The 16,073-nt window shown below is 40.8% G+C and overlaps 1 protein-coding gene across 4 annotated transcripts in view; it reads left to right on the top strand.

Moving 5' to 3' along the window:
- The window catches only part of LOC127568334 (homeobox protein Meis1), a 196,956-nt gene that overhangs the window by 99,369 nt on the left and 81,514 nt on the right, over positions 1-16,073 (top strand). The gene's annotated exons all lie outside the window — the stretch shown is intronic.

The raw sequence follows: 16,073 nt of genomic DNA, 5'->3' as shown, positions 1-16,073 counted from the left end.
AACCGAAGCCTCCTGAACCAAAGCCCCAGTCAACCATGACACTTACACCTTAAACATGGCCACTCCCAAAAATGGCTGCTCCAAAATGGCTACTTCGCTAGACCCTGCTTCCCTCTTATACCTGCAAACAACAACTGGACAAACCAACTCTTAACTGAAAAAGAACTTTCACAAAGCTGCTGGCTGCTCCCCTCTGCTCCAATTTTGTTCCATAATTTTTCTATAGAGCCCCTTGGGCTGTTTTGCAGTGTTGAAGTTGTTATACATGTGCAAGTTGTTGTTTCTGACAGACAATAATATCTGAAACACAGTGGCTTTCATAATCAAACTTCCTTTCATTTCCACACGATGAGTTGGCAATTTTCCGTTGCTGGTAGTTGTCTATGTCTGCACTTGCTCATTTATTTTTGGTTGCTGGAACTTTGTAACTGAATTAATTGCTTCTCTGTCTCAGCAGCTAAATGACTGCAATGCAGTGATGTTAATCTGGTGTGATACAAGTGTCAGAATGGCCTGTTGCACTGAACTGTTTCTGAAGTCTCCATGTGTGTTGAGCTGTAAATATGTTGCATTTCAGAAACAAGAAGGAAAGATTTGGAATAGCTCCTTCATTCCTAAACTGGTGTGTGACTCTGATTTTACATAGAATCATAGGAAATTTACAACTCAGAAGAAGGCCTTTGCTGATCGCAAAAGAATAAATAGTAAGAGTGTGGAATCCTGAGGATTTGTCCAGTCTCTTTTTTTTGTTTAAGTGAATAGAATTTTTGCCCATGACTCGTCTGTGAATGGCAAAAGGGCTGATCGATTATTAATTCAATCATTTAACATCCACCACCCACCCCCCCTCCCCAACCCACATACATGCTGATTACCACCCTATTCACCACCTTAAACATTCATTCCTTCCACCCCCCACTACATTGCGGCTGCAGTGAGCACCGTCCACCAGATGCACTGCATAAACTCCCCCAAAGCATCAGCAGCAGCACCTCCCAAACACACAGCCTCTTCCAGAGAGAGACAAGGGCAACAGGTGCATTGGAACAGGACCACCTTCAAATTCTCCTCCAAGTCACATACCACTCTGAACTGGAAATATGTCAGCTGTCCTTTCCTCAATGTTGGGTCAAAATCCTCCATAACAGCACTCAGTGAAAACTTTCACTGCAGGGAAAGCTGCAGTTCAAGCAGGTGGTTCAACATCACCTTCTCAAGGGCACTTAGACATGGGCAATAAAATCTGGCCTTGCTTGCAACGACCGCCTGACCTGCAAATGAATGAATGGAGTCCAGGACAATCGTGATCTATATGCCTCAGTCATTCAATGGCCGAGCTTACTGAGAAATTTGGACAGGTCCTCGTTAATAAAAATCGAAACATTGCATTCAATATCAATCCAAACCCAACAGTAGTCATAAGATTATAGGGAACATCATGCAAGAAATACAATCACTGCTAACTGAGCACTCCTTTGCAGAATTAGAATTATACACTTTGCATTGTGTATATTGATGATACAATACAAATATTGTACACGGTAGTGTAGGGGTTACGTAACGCTATTACAGCGCCAGCGACCAGGGTTCAATTCCAGCCACAGTCTGTAAGGAGTTTGTACGTTCTCCCCGTGTCTGCATGGGTTTCCTCTAAGTGCTCCGGTTTCCTCCCACATTCCAAAGACGTACGGGTTAGGAAGTTGTGGGCATGCTATGTTGGCGCTGGAAGCATGGTGACACTTGCGGGCTGCCCTCAGAACACTCTTACGCAAAAGATGCATTTTACTGTGTGTTTTGATGTACATGTGACTAATGAAGATATCTTATTTAATTATTCATCAGTATATGTATTGGAAAATGCAGGTCAAGTTTTAGAATTTTTGCTTGAAGCCCTTGTTAAAAAAATGTTTGTGAATGAACAGCTTGATTTTTGAGATCCTTCGATGGAATTCCTGTTCCTTTTGACTTTTTCCAGACTGGTTGCTGGATCAGCAGCTTGGGGCCTTATGTCTTTGCAATGGCAAGAAGAGATTAAATAGCAATCAGGATGCAAGCATGCGGAAATTCCCAGGACTTCACTGACCCAAAGTGGTGGAATTTTGGAAGTTTCTTCATCAATCCGCAGTTGATGCTAGGTCAATTGTTAAATTTAAATCTGGGACAGAGAGATTTTTGTTAAGCCCAGGCATAAGAGAAATGTGGCAAAGCAGGATAAATGGAGAGCAGTCAGAATCATTTTGAGTAGCAGAACAGGCTTCAGTGGCTAAATGGTCTGCTCCAATTCCTACATTCCTAAAAGTGCCATAAGTAACTTGAGCCTTTAAACAGAATCAATTATAACTCAGGCAAACAAAAAAGGCGATGAGCTTTATTGTTATTTATACAACATTAACCAGCACTTGTGGTAGCTTACCGTCAGCACCAGCTTGTACCTGTGCAAAAAATACGCAACATATCCAACTGCTCTTCAAAATTTTGCCTGATTTCTTCGCACTGATTACTAAAATGTTTTAACCTGATCTCTGAGTCTTTTTGTCACTTGACTGCTTGTTTGGATTACCAGGTTGAGTCATTGACCTGTGCAGGACTGCCTTTGAATATAATCCAAATCTAGTCTTTTCCACAGCCCATGGTTTTCCTGCTCCACCACTGGCAACTGGGCTTTCAACTGCCTGGGTCCTAAACTCTGGGATGGATTTCCTGAACCTTTCCCCGTTTGACACGTGTCTTAAAACCTGTCCCTTTGAGAAAGATATTGATCTCCAGCCCTAATATCTCCTTAAGAGACACGGCATATAACTTTGTTTGGCAATCATACACATCAAGCCCCATGAAGTAATTTTCTATGTTACAGTCTTGCTGCTAAATGGTAAAATCATTTTAGAAGGGATGCATTTAAAAATGCCTTGTGTAACTTAGGTAAAGTTGCCTCTTTTTAAATTTTCCTGTCACCATTCATACAGAGGCTCAGATAAATATTGTTCTCAGTTTAATGTACTAGCTGGCTTTATGAAATTTGGTTTAATAGGGCCTACATTTGAAGACTAGCTAGGAGGGAAGATCTAACTGCACAGGTCCTGCGGCACTTTTTCTTTGATGTTGTTTCAGGAAAGCGGTTTGAATGCTGTGCCTGCATAGGTTCCCTGAAGATTACAAAATGTAAAGTAGGTTACAAAGGTTGTAGATATGTTTTTTATTTCACTTTGGTGTTACTTTTAATCCACAATGCCTTTCATTATGCATGTTAGTCTTTTATATACCTAGCCATCAGTCTGTTTCTTTTTTAAGTGAGATTGAGAGTCGGTGAGCTGAATCCCTTGCTGATTCTGTTTTTTTTTACCTGCTAATTGTGCCTCTATCCATGTCCCTACAGATATTATGTCCCTGCAGACTCCTGGCAGCCTGCTTCCAGCTGTGGCAAGCATGGTGCAGTGAATTGGCTTTGAATGTTCTTTACTCAAATAGGCAGTAATTACAAGCTTAAAGAGGTTTAGTGGTCCAGTAAACTACATAATCACCCCTGAATTAGCCCAAGCTCATCAGTTGCAGTCCAGCAAGTTCCAACCAGTGGCCTCATGTGGCTCTTAGCACACAGAAACCCGAGCGAGATGTGTAGAATGCCAAGCACCCTGAAATACAGGGGTTTTGTGGTGGGTAGGTGGGTGGAACATTGATCCCCAATGGACAGTGGTTACAGCACTGTGATAGTTTAGTGCAGAACCTAATAAGCATGTTTAAAGCTCCAAGCATTTCTAGTTGTGTACACTGGCTGCTGCTCACTTCAGTAAACACAGTTTTTCTCCCTTCCCAAAGCTATTTGAGCACCTGCAGTGCCTCTGCCAGACCCAGAAAATTGACAGATGAGCTTTTGAATTTATACTTTTACGTCTCTCAGCCAATGTACGTGAAGCAGAGGCTCAGCCTGGGTTAAAAGTAGTGAATGCCTTATTCTGACTGTTGAGATGAACATTGGCACAATAATGACTTCTGCAATTTGTACTAATTCCAAGCAATGGTTTCGACTCAGCCTCAGGCTTACAGACCTGAACTGAAGTTTCTGTAACCTTCTGCATACATTATGCATGCATAAAGATATCCTGCAAGTTCCCACACCATTCCTAAATCAAGGTTAAGGCCTTGCTATGCTTGTGATGTGTATTTTTAACTAGTGGACTAGAACTCAGTTGGGTAGGTGTTATGCTATAGCTATACAATACCCTATTTAGACCATGGCTGGAGTACAGGAAGCTGTTCTGGGCACTGCACCTTAGGAAGCCAATATGGATCTGGGATGGAGTACAGCACACTAAAATGATATCTGGACACCAAAGTTAAATTTTGCAAAGATGTTATACAATTCCAGGATTGCATCCCCAGAAATTTAGAAAGTTTGACTGAAATTTTCAAAATATCGAATGGAACTGAGTAGTTGAGGGTAGATAGAAAAAAAGCTATTTCCATTGATTGGAGAATCCAGAACAAATTTGCACAAACTAAGTATTAGTACCATGATTTTCAAGAATGAAGTGAGTACATAATTCTACAACAAAGCTTAATATGTATCCGGAATGCTCTTAGTGAAAGTCAGTTGATACCCAGTCAATAATAAATTCTAAATTTGAGACAGATTGTTTTAACCAAAGTTATTCTGGGATATGGGGCAAAGCAAGGTAAAGGAAAATAGGTAAAAAAAAATGATCTCCTGAGTGAGAACATAAGGAATAAAAGTAGTAGGCCACATGGACCCACTGATACGTTGTTCCAGTCAACAAGATCTAGTGCTCAGATCTCTTCCCCTTAGGCAGTTCCTTGGGATGGAGGGTGACTTGCTTCCACCCCAGTTTTGTCATTTCTGAGGCAACTGATGAGATCAGTGTGGGAACTGTGGTCTTCTACAAAGGGGACAGTTTGTGCCTGAACAGGCAGGTGGCTGGGTGGTTCACAATAAATCCTTTTTCTCCGCTTTGAGCAGTCATGGAGCAGAGGTTCCCTGGAATCAGTGGGGATGGTCCATTTCTTTGAGAAGACGATGTTTCCCGCTCAATTCCCATATCCTCTGATTGATTCCCTTAGTGCGGAACAAAGTTTGAAGTTTGTGTGCATTTACCAAGTTCTGTGAGGGAGAGACTTCCACAGATTTACAGCACTCTGCGTGAAAAAATTTCTCCTAGATTTAATCCTGAATGGTCAATCTCTTACCCTGAGACTGTATCCTCTAGTTCTGGACATCAGCTAGAGGGAATAACTTCTCAGTATCTACCCTATCAAACCCCTCAGCATCTTGTAGTGGTGGAGACTTGAGCACTAATGGACTTCCTCTTCCTATGTCCCTGAGGTGTTCCTGAATAACACATGGGTTTGGACCTTCCTAAAAACTAACTCCATGGCTTTAGGGTTTCTGTGCCATATTGTTCTGCTGGGGATAGTATAAGGACAGGATAATTAAAATTAATACTATGTGTCATGCAGCAGTCATTACACTATTTTATATTTTGAAGTTTTACACAGCATCCGTGCCTGACAGCAGTAATGAGAAGAGCTTGGTGGTGTTCTGTGACTGCCTCAAGTTCACAGTAAATGAACCTCTCTGCAATACCCCTCTCCCCAAGGGGATGAGGAACCCTGAGTGACATTTGCGGCGCTTACATTTTTGTGATGAGTTTGGGGGCAAGTGTGAGAAAAATGGTGTGGGGCTAGCAGTGGCAAATATCTGCTTCATCTGTCGGGCAGAGAACTGACTATGTTGCCACTAAAACATAACTGAATGTAAAAACATGTTCATGTTAAGATGAGATTGTTATTTAGCAATTGAAAAGGATTGCTGTATGTTTTCTCATAACATCCTTAATATCATGCAGTAGGTCCCTTTTCAAAATAAAGAAATGAAATCCGTACATCAAAAATAAGTGAAGGACAATATGGTTGAATTCAATACATCCAAACTTTTTTTAGAATTCTTCTTTAAATGTTTATTATGTTGAATAAGAGTATTATGGGTTATGAACTCACAGTGGATAGATAGATTTAAGATAATGATAAATTCTGTCTAATTGTAGGGTTATAAAAGTAGGGTTGAAGGACTGTTGCCCTGTTCCTAACACTTAGCTAAGAATTAATTATCAGCAATCTTAGTCAATTATATGTGACACTTTGCTACAATTAATGGAGAATTCCGTAAAAATGCAATGCTTTTGCTGGTATCTCCTACAATTCTATTCTGGTATATGCTTTAATTCATATTTATAGCATAATCTTAACACAGACCTTTCTATTCGCAAAATTTCATGAAAGCCTGTCTGCCTCACAGAGCATAGGAAACTAGTGCCGCCATATACTGATTGTAAAAGTAGCTCTCCCATTTTAAGTAGAAAGGTTTCCTGCAGGAAACTTTGGAAATGCTAACAAGCACCTTGGATTCTGCTATAACCTCAAGCTGTGCCTTTACTGGACACCACTGCTCTTCACTCTCACTACTTGTAAAGTGTGAATACAAGGCATAGAGTGAATCTTTGATCACATTCAGCGGGGAAGAAACAAAAGTCACTTTTACATTGCTGAACAATCCACAGCATGCTGAGCACTAAACAGGTTCTTTGGATGCAGTGAAAATCTGTAAAACCTTTTTTGTTTAGTTGCAGGGAAAATCTATCCAGCCATTGCATTCCAGAGTTTAGCTCAAGGTCAGCCTATATTAGTGCATCAAGCTCAGTTGTGGAGGAGGAGGGCTGGAGGAAAAGGGATAAAAGAACTTCCGAAATTGTTCTCCAATATATTTAGTTGAGCAACAGAATGCTGTCCTGATAAGAGTTAGATTGGACAGTTGCCATGTTGCCTCCTACTTCTTAAGCACTCAAAGTGCCTGTTCCCAAAACATTTTACAACATAAGTATTTTTTCCTTCTTTTTCCTGCTCTCACTCACACTCTTTTGTTTTTTTTGTGTGACTGAGTCCTTGAAAGCAGTTCCCACCCAATGCCACCTGGCTATGGTCAGGCCAGCAAATGCCGGTGCAAGCAACGACTGAATAAAATTACAGATTGCAGGCCTCACTTGGGGAAGCACGGCCTCCCATTATCACAGCGGCCAGCTCTGCACAGGATTATTTTCAAATTTTCTGCAGCCATTATATTGTGCTGTCATAGTGAGCAGGCTCGTGAGGGAGGGAATGTTATTGATACTTGGTTACAAGCAAAGATAAGATATAGTTGTGTGTATCATTGTCCTGGCATCCACATTTCGCAGACTGTGGTGGAAAATTTGATGAAAGGAGTACATTTGGACAAGGAGTATCATTAAGATAGGAGGGCTGGAAATTTTCCACCAGTACTTAGCTGCCTTTGTTTCCCATCATTACTAGTCTGGGGGAAGCACTTGGTCTCTTGTTATTCACCAAAGGACATTTCAGAAATAGCAGTGTAGCGTGACAATGTATCTTAGGAAGCTTTCACAATGTGGAGCAGTTTAAGTATTAACAGCATTTATTTTGGCATTGTATAAGTTTGTTGATTTTCAAATCCTGGTTCGAAACATGTTGATTTTCCTTTTGCTACATAGATTCTTAGTTACTCTGGTACCAGTGCTGCTGCCCTAACTCCATATTGTACACATGGCAGTAAGTAATTTTGTGAGTAATATTAAAAATTCTATTTGCCATTTTTCACAAAATGAGGCACTTGATGTGTCAAGCATTGGTGAAATTCTTGCTCTGTTTCTGACACTTCCTCCTTCATTCTGTTCTTTGTTACCTTTGATTTTATGCAATTTCTTGCCACTCTTTCCATCTTTCGATCTCCTAATATCTTTTAAAGTTGTATTTCAGTAAAGTAAATTAAGATAATGTATGCTCTTGAATAGGAATCTAATTTGGGCTACATTCCATTGACATTTTGGAAAAAAGTAACTAACCTTGTTAAACTATTGTGAGTTCCACACTTAGCTCAAAATCTAGGCTGGCACTTTGATGCAGTACTTATGGAGTATGCACTGTTGTAGATGCCTTCTTTCAGATGAGACTTCATATCAGGGCCTCGTCTGGTTTCTCACATGAAGCTGAAGGGTGCAGTGGCACTACTCAGGGATTGTGAAGGGTGCTATGTAAATGCAAGTCTATCAGCTTTTCTCTTCCATTCAAATGATGTGGAATGATAGATATTTCTTTATTGTGTTTACATAAGTCTTTCCCATTTTATGGCTGTCATGTGCACCAGTCATTTGAACTTCTGTGTAATTTGTTCATTTTTGGGACTAGTTTCTCTCGTTAATGTTTGCATTTCAGTTTGGAGAAGGATTAGAGCAATATCCTATTTGTTAAGTCATGAATAACTTAAAAACAAATAACACCTAACTGTGAACTGTGTGTAGAGTAAAGAACATTTGAAGCTCGTTTGAAACCCAACTTATTTGCTGTCAAATTGGCGAGCAACTAAAACGAAGAGCTTATTTAAGTTGGAGGATTGCAGCATCTTCTGATGAATGGCCTTGGACTCTGCTGTGTTCTGTGCAAATTGGAAATCCTGCTGACAAGTCTTTCCCTCTCCTCTTAACCATATTGACCTATTGAGCTTGCATTTTTTTCTTTCTGTCCAACAGACTGCAAAAACATTTCCTGTTATATCGATGCTCTCCAACTTGACATTACAATTCAAACAGATAACATTAGTACATATTGAAACACAGAACCTTCTTGCACATTGAATGCGCATTGTTCATTTCACTGTTTATCATAACTTTTATTAGCCTTTTCTTCCATAACAGCTTCTGCCTGCATTAAATCCTTCTCACGGACTACGTAGCACATTATAGGTGATGTTCACAGTTAATGTTGAGGTAGTGTAACTTAGGAGTGTTTCCAAGTGGGATGTGGACAGCAACCTCTGATCTGAATAAATTGCCCATTTCAACTACATTGTAAGTAGTGAACATTACATGGAGTCAAGTTGACTTCCCGTGGGGAAAAGAAGGATTGAAGATGTTTTTGTCTTTGGGCACTGGTCATGTGCAATTTTTGTGACTTGTTCAAATCAGCACAAAACAGAGGTTAAACCTCATAAGTGGGACTGAGAGGCAAGAAAATGGAAAAAAAAATATAACCTCAGGATATTTTATTTAGAAACCTAAAGTTCTGCCTTCTTGTACTGCAGCTTGTGATAATAATTGCAAAGTGGATGCCTTCTTTGATCCCTGAATGTACTTGATGCCTAGCTGCTGAGTTTCAGCACTTTGATATAACAATCAAAGGGCCTTTGTCATATTTGCATATCCTAATCATAATATTTTATTGCTAAATTGTTATCCTAGGTGCTTCAGTTTCTCACTATTGGCAATTTGCATTCATGGCATACAGAGCCTTGGCAGGCACTGATGATAAACTAAAAGGAGCAGTGTTAAATATTCCATAAATTGCTAAAACCTGGCTGATTGCACTTCTCATGCCTTTTGCTTGCTTAAAAATAAAAGGACCTGTATCTAAACTCTTAACATTACATAAGAACATAAGAAATGGGAGCAGGAGTTGGCCGTTTGGCTGCTTAGGCCTGCTCTGCCATTCAACAAGATGATGGCTGATCCAATCTCGACCTCAACACCACTTTCCCACTTTCTCCCTTTACTCCTCAAATCCTTTGTGGTCCAAGTATCTGTCAGTCTCTGCCTTGAATGTATTCAATGGCTCTGCCTTCACAGCTCTCTGGGGTAGCGAAGTCCAAAGTATCCTAACCCTCTGAGAAAAGAAATTTCTCCTTATTTCAGTCTCATATGAGTGTCTCTTTATTCTGAAACTATGATCCCCAATTCTTGACTCCCCCATGAGGGGAGACATCTTTTCTGCCTCCACCCTATCAATCCCCCTCACAACTTTGTTTCAAAAGAATCACCTCTGCGTTGCTAGCAAGGTCGGCATTTATTGCCAACCTGAACTGTCCTAGAGTAGGTAGTGGTGAGCCACCTTCTTGAATTGCTGTGGTCCTTCTGGTGAAGCTACTTCCGCCCTGCTGTTTGGGAGAAAATTCCAGGATTTAGATCCAGCAAGGATGAAGGACTGACGATATATTTCCAAATCAGGTTGGCATGTGTCTCCGAGGGGAATGTGCTGCGGGTGATGTTCCCATGCATCTACCGCCACTCTAAGTTATCCCTGGGGTGTTGGTGAGTGATAGAATTTAGGGGAGGGATGTTGATGGGAATGTGGGGAGAATAAAATGGGATTAGTATAGGATTTGTGTAAATGGGTGCGGGAGGTTGGTGTGGTCACTGTGGGGCTGTTTCCCACATTGTCTGATTCTTTGACTCTATGATCCTTAAGAAGCAGCTCTTTAGCAAAGCTCCCCTACAATCTCAGTACAAAATGTGGCTGAGTGTTAAATTCTGTATAATAAAGTTGCTCCTTTGAAGGACCTTGGGATGTTAGACTTTGTATAAGGCATTATAGAAATTCAAGTGGTAATTGCTGCAGTGTCTGCTTGGTGTGAGCACCTTCTTTGTGTCTGTGTCAGCCACACTGCTACTTCTGATGCAGAAGCCTAACACTTGCAAAGAGTCCAGTGCAAGTACAGTATAACTGTGCACTAAACAGAAGATTCCTTGAAGCCAGCAGTAATTCGCACATACTCACCTGAGCTGATGGTCTGAATGTGCTTCCTCTGTTTGCATCATACATGTCATTTCCCCCCTCCCAATTAGCCTGGTCTAAACCACTAGCCTGGTCAATTTTCTCTGGCGGCACATTGCAGTGGATTGATGCAGAAAAGGGAGCACTCAGCCCCTTACATAATCGCTGTTTGATGGCTCTTTACTGGACCTCGAGGTGTTAAAGCAGATCAAATGGAGAGCACTCCTAACACGACCACAACATTACTCCAGCATCTCTACATTGTCCTAATTGTTAATTTGTATTGTAAGATCTGAAGTTAATTTTGTTTGCTTTCCTAATGCATTGCAGCTCTCCCAGTGGTCTGCGGCATATCTATTCTCAAATTCCCATTCCAATCGATTGTTTGCAAATAATTAAGCTTTTAAGAGATAGTGGTTTGAAGCTAATGTGCACAGCAAATTATGGGTCCAAGTGAGTACACATAGTTCAACGCAAAACCTATCATAAGATGCTGAGATGACTATGGTGATTAAAGTATATTTGACTACAAATATCTATGCTAAATATTTAGGTAGTAGGGGTCACCTGCTGGGGATTATGAGAGGAATCAGTGAAAGCAAAGGATGGGGTGAGAGCAGGGAGAGAAATCATCAAGTACAGAAGACGACAGCTGAGTTGGGTTCCCCAGCGCAGGAGTTTAGAACAAATTCTTTATTGCCTAGCAGCACTGGCAGTTTTGAAAGCCGCCCTTTTGCTTATCTCTGACTGCTGATGTGACGTCTGCCAGGGCCTATGGTACAGGCTTTGCTCTGCTCGTGGGTGGGAGAGCAACGTCAAATGGAATGTTTGTGTAGTAGCCTGGCCTGTGGCAAGTTGGTTCATTGTGAAGTCATGGGTTTCTATCAAGGACAATAAATCATTCACATCTTCTAATTTCCTTGACAAGAGTTCACTTTGAGAGATCCCTTATACCATAGCAAATTTTTTCCAAGAAATTGTGTATTCCTTTTTCTCTTGATATCTTGCTTTTGGGGTGGGGGTGGGGGTAGAAGAGCGTGTGGGGACTGAGTGGTGGTGGTTTTCATGTGATTAGAGCGATTTTTTTTCTCTCTCTAAATTCAAAAGTCACACTAGCAGGCAACAAGCACTGCATTAGCAAAGAAATCAGCTGATCTGGGGAACTTCAAGTCCCAGCAATTCAGGTCTCCCCACATTTTTGTTGTTATTTTTAGCGTGGGCATGTTATTCTGGCATTTAATTTAATTCAGACAGTTGACCAATCCTGCGCTTTTAAAATGAAACACCAAATACTTTCCATTTTAGAATGGAGACAGAATTCTTGAATCCTAATAGCTGGAGGCTATGTATCAATTATAGTTTAGCACATCAAATTAGACTCAGTTTACAGCAATTACCAAAAAATCAAATCACATGAAAAGCAACAGATTTGAGAACAATTATTAAATAATAAACAAGGAGGATTTATCTATTTTTCCCCATAAGGGGGAAAAGGCATCAAATTAATTTTGAAGCTTTTTAGAACAAATGAATTAGGAGCCAAAAAAGCTGGTTTTGGGAAGAATGTGACTATTCATTTTTTTTTGCTATTCCATTGCACTGATATGGACTGTAACTATCCCTGGATTCATTACAGATCTCAATGGATTTAATTCTATCATTCCCAGAAGTCCAATATGATTTAATAAAAATGAAATGTGATGAAAGAAAACAATCATTACCCTTAAAAGAGTTTGGTCAATTTTTGGACTCCCAACATATATTTATAAATGATGTCAACTCATTGCATCTTTAAAGGCAGTAGATTGAGTCACACCCTTTTGGAACTGGCATTGGCTTCAGTGGTTTATCTAGACAAAAGCTAAAGTGGGTTCATCTGCATTCACTTCAGAGCCATCTTTGGTAGTAACAGAACACAGAGGGGTAACCTGAAGTCAAACTGCAAGCATTGTTTAGGCACTGGTTCAAGTTGGGCACAATACACACTTTAATTTTAATGCTGCTGTTATAGTGATAATGTTAGCAGTGTAAAAGGTTTTACAGTCTTAGACCACAAGGCAATTTCTGCTAACACAGCAAGGGGTGACTACTTAGCTGTTTAATGAAGACTCACTTTGCCAGTTGGTGCTATAAAAGGGTTTAATGTGTTGATCTGGAATTCCTTAGAAACAATTGTAGAAAATGTACGTATACAGATATTTTACCACCAAAGATGTCCTTTTAACCTGGTCTGTTTAGATTGCAATTGTCATTGACTATATGAGTTATTTTTTATATATGTATGTTTTTTTTACATTTCTGCTTTCTTGGGAAAGGCCTGATAGAGATCCAATAAACAGAAATGCTTTCTTTTACAAGTAACAGGAAAGCCCCAGAATCCTGCAGTCTGTAGTTACAAGCAATGAGGAGAAAGCACCATAGAAATTGATTGCTGTATCTAACGTTTACTCAAGAAACTGGAAAGTGAATGAAAATGCACTATATTTTCTTTAAAATACTGTCTTTGAAACCAGCAATAATGGAGTGAGCACTGGATGGAATCATAGAAATTTATGGCACAGAAAGAGGCTGTTTAGCCCATTTTGCCCTTGTCAGCAAAGAGCTATGGAGATTAAACCTAATTCCAGTTTTCAATCTATAGCCTTATAGCTTATAGCTCTGTCCTCTCCCAAGGGAGAACACACCATTCCTATAACCAGGTGACTAGGACTGCATGCAGTACACTAGTTTTGGGCCCACAGGCATTCTACACTCTTTCAGCATGATCTCGCTGCTCTTTTACGGCAGTGTAGTGGTTAGCGTAACGCTTTACAGTGCCAGCGATCCGGGTTCAATTCCGGCCACTGTCTGTAAGGAGTTTGTACGTTCTCCCCATGTCTGCGTGGGCTTCGTCCGGGTGCTCCGGTTTCCTCCCACATTCCAAAGACGTACAGGTTAGGAAGTTGTGGGCATACTATGTTGGCATCGGAAGCATGGCGACACTTGTGGACTGCCCCCAGAACACTCTATGCAAAAGATGCATTTCACTGTGTGTTTCGATGTATATGTGACTAACAAAGATATCTTATATTTTATAATAAAGGGAAATACCCTCTCAACTATCCTACTTGATCTGTTACCATCAGGGATCTGTAGGCATGTGCTTCTCCTTCTCTCTGTTCTTCTGCACTTCTTAGGAAACCACCACGTATTGTGTGTTCCTTTCCTTGTTTGCCCTCTGATTGGTGACATTCTCCCTTTCTGGTTACCTTACTGAAACATGCAAACTTCCTACAAGTCTTGGCAGAGCAGATGATTCCTCTGGCTGGTGTGTCTAGAACCAGGGGATGTAATTTCAAAGTCAGGGGTTGGCCAATCAGGACTGAGGTGACAGGACATTTCTTCACTCAGACGTTAGTAAGTCTTTGGAATTCTGTCCAAGGGGGAGGGGGGGCTGTGAAGGCTCAGTCACTGAGTATATTCCAGACAGAGATTAATTGATTATTGTCAAGGTATCTGCAATTAGTGCAGGAAAGAGACGCTCAGCTAAAAGATTAGCATGAACATTGAGTGGCAGAGAAGATGCAAGAGAGTATATGGCCTACTCCTGCTTCCATTCCTTATGGTCTCCTCAAACGTATTACCTCACACCACATCTCTGCCCAGCTGGTCAGTCTATTGATATTCAGTGTCACATGGCTTATTTTTGTACCATCTACAAATTTCTTAATCATGTCCCTGAAGTTAAATCTCGAGTGGGTATAAAAAGAGGAAATATTGTTAAGGAACAAAATGTTTCCTATGGGTGCTCCAGTTTCCTCCCACATTCCAAAAGACGAACAGGTTAGGAAGTTGTGGGCATGCTATGTTGGCGCCGGAAGAGTGGCGACACTTGCGGGCTGCCCCCAGAACACTCTACGCAAAAGATGTATTTCACTCTGTGTTTCAATGTACATGTGACTAATAAAGATATCTTTAAAAAAATGGTATAAAAGCAGTATTAGGAGGCAAGTCATCAGAGATACTCTAATGGAGGGAGTCCATTAGATATATATGTTGTTGCTTCTGAGTTTGTTTGGTACAATCTACCAATATAACACAAGTATAACACAGGGTGCATTATGCCATTAGTTAAAATATTCTCCAACCATCCCAAAATGCATCACAATCAATGAAGTGCTATCTTACCTTTAACATCCAATTGTTGAAGAGCAAGGTCCCAAAGGTGTGAATCACCTTCGAAGCTGTTGAAGTCATGCTATTTACAATGTAGTTTCAACACAAAAGCAAGCCTTTTGGCCCAACGACTCAATGCCTCTCTCAACTAAGTCTCAGCTGGCTCAGTGACAAACTGTTGATCTACAATTGAGAAAAGCAATCAGAAGTCATAACTTTACGTTATCTCAAAGTCATATTTCAGGGCAGGTGTGCATGGTTATGGAACCATATTGCAATTCTTAGTTGTATGCATCATGTTCAAAAGATCATATGGCAGATCAGTCATCCTATTTCTTACTTACAATGTTAATGCGCCACACAAGACTCCTCCCAATACTCTTCATCTAAACTCATCAACACCTTCTTCTGTTCCCTTTTCCCTCGTATGGGTTTCTACCATACTGCACTGCATGCAGTTCTGGTCTCCTTACTTGAGGAAAGATAAACTGGCTTTGGAGGTGGTGCGGAGGTGGTGCAGAGGAGGTTCACCAGGTTGATTCCGGAGAAGAGGGGGTTAGCCTATGAGGAGAGATTGAGTCTCCTGGGACTATACTCGTTGGAATTCAGAAGAATGGGAGGGGATCTTATAGAAACATTTAAAATTATGAAAGGGATAGATAAGATAGAGGCAGGAAGGTTGTTTCCACTGGTAGGTGAGACGAGAACTGGGGGACATAGCCTCAAGATTTGGAGGAATAGATTTAGGACGGAAATGAGGAGAAACTGCTTTTCCCAGAGAGTAGTGAATCTGTGGAATTCTCTGCCCAGGGAAGCAGTAGGGGAATTAAGGGCTATGGGGAAAAGGCAGGTAGGTGGATCTGAGTCCATGGCCAGATCAGCCATGATCTTATTGAATGATGGAGCAGGCTTGACTGGCCAGATGGCCTCCTCCTGCTCTGATTTCTTATGTTCTTATTAATATTTGGAGAATCCGGTTGATGTTTGGAAAATGTGCAGGATCTTTGTATTTTTGAGAGGGTAGAAAGGGTGAGCAATTAATCCAAACAACCACTCCTTCCACAGTGTAGCTCTTCCTCAGAGGTGCACTGTTGTTGGCCTAGATAATGCTAGAAATCTCCTGGACAGGCAAAAATACTACCACAGTTGCAAGGCTAAAATAAATCTGTTCCTCCAGTATTCTTGACCGTAAATTGTTCCTTTCACACCACCATCTGCGACAGACTTCTAGCCACCAATATTTATTATTCATTTGTAAAATGTAGGTTCCACTGGCAAGCCCACTCCTGTTACTGGCAGGCACATCCTCATTG

Source organism: Pristis pectinata, chromosome 3 (genome assembly GCF_009764475.1).
Source record: "Pristis pectinata isolate sPriPec2 chromosome 3, sPriPec2.1.pri, whole genome shotgun sequence".
In the NCBI taxonomy this organism is placed as follows: Eukaryota; Metazoa; Chordata; class Chondrichthyes; order Rhinopristiformes; family Pristidae; genus Pristis; species Pristis pectinata.
The sequence above is the reverse complement of the archived record's forward strand: the minus strand, read 5'-3'. Positions and strand labels throughout refer to the sequence as shown.